The sequence below is a fragment of the Barbatula barbatula genome, assembly GCF_947034865.1.
Source record: "Barbatula barbatula genome assembly, chromosome: 25".
NCBI classification, from domain to species: domain Eukaryota; kingdom Metazoa; phylum Chordata; class Actinopteri; order Cypriniformes; family Nemacheilidae; genus Barbatula; species Barbatula barbatula.
In genome coordinates this window covers 4,025,784-4,031,639 of record NC_136788.1, presented here as the reverse complement: position 1 = coordinate 4,031,639, position 5,856 = coordinate 4,025,784, and the positions used below count along the sequence as shown (strand labels likewise).

The window sequence follows — 5,856 nt, the reverse complement described above, 5'->3', positions numbered from 1 at the left end:
ACTGTATTAAAATCATATACTAAAACAAGCACAGAAATAAAAACAAGTCAGATTAAGTCTTCATGTCTCACCTGTAATAAACACTGTGAGTGTCCAGATGAAGATGATGCTGAACGTCATTGTTGTTCTTGTTGGTTTGTGTGATGATAAAGATTGTGTTGTGTTGTCAGTCATGAAGTGTTAAACTCACAGCACTATAAACACTCTCAGACACTGAAGCACGTGATCACAATGCAAACTCAATCTCTACATTTACATCAACACACACAAACACTGGACTTGTGATGTGTTATGTATCAGATCGTAACAAAAGATAATATATTTAATACAGTATACGTCATGTGCATATGTTTCTTATATTATTGATCATGATGTTGTATTTGTATCATAACATCATCAATTTGACTGCAATGCTTTAACTTTGAATATTGTGTCCATGTTTAACATTGATGATTTAGGTTATGAGAGTCAGATATGAGAATTAAAACTTGTGAGAATTTTCAGGATTTTCTTGCAGAAATTACACAAGCATTTGTAAAATAAGATCATATTATTGTACACAGTCATAAATAACCAGGAGATTAAATGAAATGTAATGTGTGTGATGTGTGAATATGTGATAAAGTGTAAAGATGTGTTTGTGATGTGTTTATAGTTACTGAAGCGTTCAGAGGTTTTTGTACAGTCGCTCTATTAGTTTGTATCACTGTGGTTCACTTTCGGCAGCGGCACCAGACTGGATGTTGGCAGTAAGTAAAAACATTCAATAATATTATAACAGATTTCTGCTTTCATATATAAAGATCAACTAGGAAATATAAAAATTTATAAATATGATCATATTCATGTGGTTTAAAAAATGACTTTATACTAATTTACTTACAAATCTGAAACAGAGCCCGTTTTTTTTTATGGATAAAATTGTGAGCAAAGGTTTAGATGTGTTTTAAGATTTATAATAATTATTATTATTATTATTTATAATTATGTCATTAATGTGAACAAATGAAAAAGTGTTTTACTGTGGATTAAAGTTATTTGCACAGTTTCCTATTCTGATGAAGTCTTGGCTCATGTTGTAAAACAATAACATGTTCAGTGCGCTATAAAATATATCAAACTTGCATCGTGAAAATAGACCATCAAATGAAATGCATTCTGTGTTACAAAAACTATTTATATTTGTATTTGTTTATTAATTGCATTCAATATATTGTTAGGTTATATTTTTCAAAACCAGTTATTAGACTCTTATGTTTATTTGAAATGCTGTTAAGACTTTGTCACTGTAGTTGATGTTACAGCTACTTTCTATATTTATATTTTAATCTATTTTAATTTCTAAAATCAAAAATAATTTACAAACATAATTTTAATGATTCACAGCATTTGTTAGCATTTGTGAAAACTGTATGGACATTTAGATCAACATGAATGAAAAGAAACTTTACAGAAGATTATATTTTTATTAATTTATTATTTGGATCTTATTATGAATTTTTTTGTTTCTTGTGTGAGTTTGTGACTATTGTGTGTTTGTCAGGCTTCACTCGTCCTACAGTGAGCGTCCTGCCGCCCTCCAGTGAAGAGATTTCCACAAAGAAAACAGCAACACTGATGTGTTTGCTCAACAAGGGTTTCCCCTCAGACTGGAGTGTGATGTGGAAGGTGGACGGGAGCAGCAGATCTCAGGACAGCAGTGTTGGGCTCCTGGAGAAGAACGGTCTGTACAGCTGGAGCAGCAGTCTGACTCTCTCTGAGCAGGAGTGGAGCTCAGGGGTCTCAGTGAGCTGTGAGGCCAAACACAAAGATAACAGTCAAACAGTCACTAGAGAACTCAAGAGACAAGATCAGTGTTCATACTAGACTCTCTCTCTCTCTCTCTCTCTCTCTCTCTCTCTCTCTCTCTCTCTCTCTCTCTATCTCTCTCTCTCTCTCTCTCTCTCTCTCTGACTTCTGTTCTCATCTGAGTCTCACTCGTGTCTCACATGTGTTTCTACATGCATTGTATCTCTCTCATCTGACATCTGCTCAGCTTTTCAAATGTAAGAAACTAACTATTTCACAAACAGCATCTCACACCAGTGCATGTGTGCTTTATTCATTCACTGCTGATTGTGGTTTTTTTTAATTCAACAAATAAAATCATATTGAATCTTTGACTTTGACTCATTTTGTGTTTTTAATACAATAAATAAACATCACTCAGTGAACCATGAAAACACAGGAGAGTGTTCTGGGTTCAGAAGGAACCGGCGAGCTCGGTGCCGCTCCCCGGACAGCACGCCAAACACACAAACCTTTCATACTTCTGCTAACCTTTATTATCTGCATCGGTGAACTCGTGAAATACTTTTACTGTAACAGTCGTTCATTCAGCAGCAAACAATACAAGGTACAGGTTTCAAATCACCTTCAGTGCTGAATGAATGTAAAACACAGCAAACACAATGAATGTCACTGTTACGCCCAAACAAACAGACAAATTCGACTCCGCCTCTTTTCAGTGGCCATCTTGGCTTCAAACAATACCCAAAATAGTCGTAGGATTTAGGCATTGAACCATTTTGAATAAAATAATTAATGTGATGCATTACTTCCATCATTCATTCTTCTTGCTAAAACGAAACGTAAGAAGCTAACTATCAGCTGACATGTAACTTAGCTTGCCTAATGCCTACCTACCAAAAAAATTGTATCCTATAGGCTGCTTGTCTGCAAGGTATCTGTCTTATTAGGCTAAACGTGGCAAACTCAGCCTGGATTTATGAAGATTTTAATTCATTTCATAAAACTTCATGATGATGACAGTTCGTTTGTTATACATCACAAACTCACCTTTTCTGACAACGTTAGGGTGTCCATTTCCATAACACCAAAAAGGAGGACACTTTGCAGCATTTAGTGAGGCAAGAATAATAGTAGGACTCTGGTGTACTCGGAACTACAATACAATTTTGTGCATCATATCGATGGTATCATGATACAGTGATTCTGAAACAGTCTACTCTATTCATTGCCAGACAACTTTTTGAAAGAATATTTGATCTAAGCCTAAGGGAAGATGTACCTGCAGCTCGTCGGTTACTTTTGTTTTTTTTGTGCTGGGATGTCGCATGTCCCTTGACTACAAACGTCCACTTCACAGCGACATCCATGAAAAGTGTCTCTACTTGCTGTCATGACTAACTTGGTAAACTTGGGCTGTGTTTTCTCCCCTAACAGGAAGAGCCTTTTGACGGACAGGTAACTTCTCAGGAAAAGTACCAGTAACCTTAAAAAGGTAGTCGTAAAGGTAACTAAAATGAATATTTGCTTTTTAGGTAGATGAAATCAATCTTTTCATCTGAGTTTGCATCGGAGAAGCAGGTGGTTCAATCTCCACGAAAAGTAGGTTTTGTTAGAGAGGTTGTGGCCATTATTGTTCAGCATATTTTTATTTATCATCTTCTGCGTTGTTGTTTCTTAGGAGCGTGTCATGACGGATCTTAAAACTGCCAGTCAGTGGTGCTTGGAACTCTGGGGATCTTCTCAGTTCAGCTTCCACTTATAATGTACATGGAGGATGATGAGGCTGCAGAGGCCTTGGAACAGTTCTTCAGTACAGATTTCATAGAACATGATAGTGTAGAGCCTCTGATGTTTGTTTTTATGCAGGACATGCAAACATTTTTAGAGATTGTGGTGGACAAAATGCATCTTAGAGTCTTTTGTCGAGTACAAAATTGAACAGGGTTGTCCATTTTTTGTTTTTGTGTTATGATTTTATGTTAAATATTTTCACAATGCCACATATGCATTGAAAACTGATATGGAAGCCTCAATTTCGCAAAAACAGATGTCGACTTGTCCTGCTCTTTATATATATAGTTTTATTATGTAGACATACTATATATATATATATATATATATATAGTATGTCTCAATAATAAAACTTTATCATTAAACCATTGATTAACAAGCACCTGTTTATGTATATATGCATTTATGTATATGTGTGTTTGTTTATAATTTTAGGCCGTAAGAAACGTGTACAAGAAAAGGTTTTATTTAGTAATGTATTTTCATTATTAGTGTAGATGTTCAGCAATGTATTTCAGCTATAATTATAATGGCCTTGACCCGAACCTCCAGTATTCACGGTACTCTTAAAAAGCAGTAACCTTTACATTTTATTAACAGAATCTTACAGTTCACCTGGTGAAATACGTTAGAGCGTGCATGTGACGAGTGCCACCCTCGTATGGTCACCCTAGACCATGTTGAGTCGTATCACCCGACAACCGCGACAATCTCCTTCTAGGGCCGCTCATGGAGGCTCAGCACTGCGGTCAAGCCAGCCGCGGTTCGGAAATACAAGGTCAAGCCACCCGCCGTTTAGATTTAAAATGCGTGCATATTCTGTGGTTTACGGTTGTTTCTAGAAACACCGCTTTTAAAGCTTTGTTTAAATTTAGATGCTCTTCGTGTCTCTTCAATAACATATATTGTATTTTACAATCAGAATATTGTAAGGTACCTGTCGTGTGCAGCGCTGCAGCCATGTAAACAGAGTTCCGTTTCCCTTCTGACTTTCACTTCCGTTGCCCAAATATAGAAGTGAATCTAGACGTATGTGAAATTCTGCTTTCATTGATATATTTATTTATTTTCCACCTCTGAAAGGGCAACGTGAGCCGAGAAGGGTATATGGGCAGTTGCCCGGGCAACCTGAGCAACTCCCCTGTGCACGTCCTTGGGCTACAACATGAAATATATGGATCATAGAACACGAGTTGTTTACATATGAAAGCAGAAAATAATTAATAGTTTATTTTACAGTCTGTACAACAATACTGTGGGTGCATTGTGAAAAAAAGGGAAAAAACTGTTAATGGAGATCTGAAATCCACAAAATATTCATTAACATCAAGCCGTTCTTCAACATTTAGCCATAAAGTTTCATCAAAATCTCAGGGAATGTCCTTATTGTTCAGGCTCCGTGGGGAAAACCTTCTGGCATGAAGAATCCAGATTGATATTGCTCTGCGGTTATATCACTGCAAGCTTCATCCATGTCTTGAAGAAGGGAGACATGATCATGTTGATGGTGATCATACAACTGTAACTTACAAATGATCAGATAACAATCAGACAGTTAAAAATCTATGGACATAATAAACGATTCATTGATTCAACATTAAGATCAGTTGAATTAAATGATATTAAAGAGAATAACAAGAGATGCAAATCAAAAGTTTGATATTTATAACATCATGTAAGTCAGTTACTGTTTGTAAACATGCAGAAAACTGTATTTTTATCATCTGTTGTGTAGTGTTTTGTAAATGTACCACTTGCTTGTACAAATTGCACCAAACCAATAAATAAAAACATTGATCAAAAGTAAATAAATAAATAACTGCTGAAATGTTTGAAAACAATGTAACACAAAATGCAATTGTTGTTATTTAAAGGAACTCTCCTCCCTCAGCAGCTGCAGTATGTGTGAGGTGTATCAGTGCAGTCACTGTTCAGTCTGACTGACGGAGGTTTTTGTACGACTCTTTATCACTGTGTCAACACCGGGTCACTGTGATAACTCTGACAGTAATAATCTCCTGCATCTTCAGTCTGAACTCCACTGATGCTCAGAGTGAAATCTGTGTTTGATCCACTGCCACTGAATCTAGATGATACTCCAGACTGGAGGTTTGATGTATAATATATGAGGAGTTTAGGAGCTTCTCCAGGTTTCTGTAAGTACCAGGCTAAGTAGTTACTATTATACACTGCACTGCTGACTTTACAGTTTATTTGAACATGTTGTCCTGGTTGAACTGCTGTTATTGATGGAGTCTGAGTAACAGTGTACTG

General features: G+C 36.2%; 1 gene segment (V, D, J or C); it reads left to right on the top strand.

The window, feature by feature from the left end:
* Nucleotides 1-700: 700 nt before the first annotated feature.
* On the top strand, nucleotides 701-2,160 carry LOC306890742 (Ig lambda chain C region-like). The segment is given in 2 exons: nucleotides 701-749; nucleotides 1,544-2,160.
* Nucleotides 2,161-5,856: the final 3,696 nt, after the last annotated feature.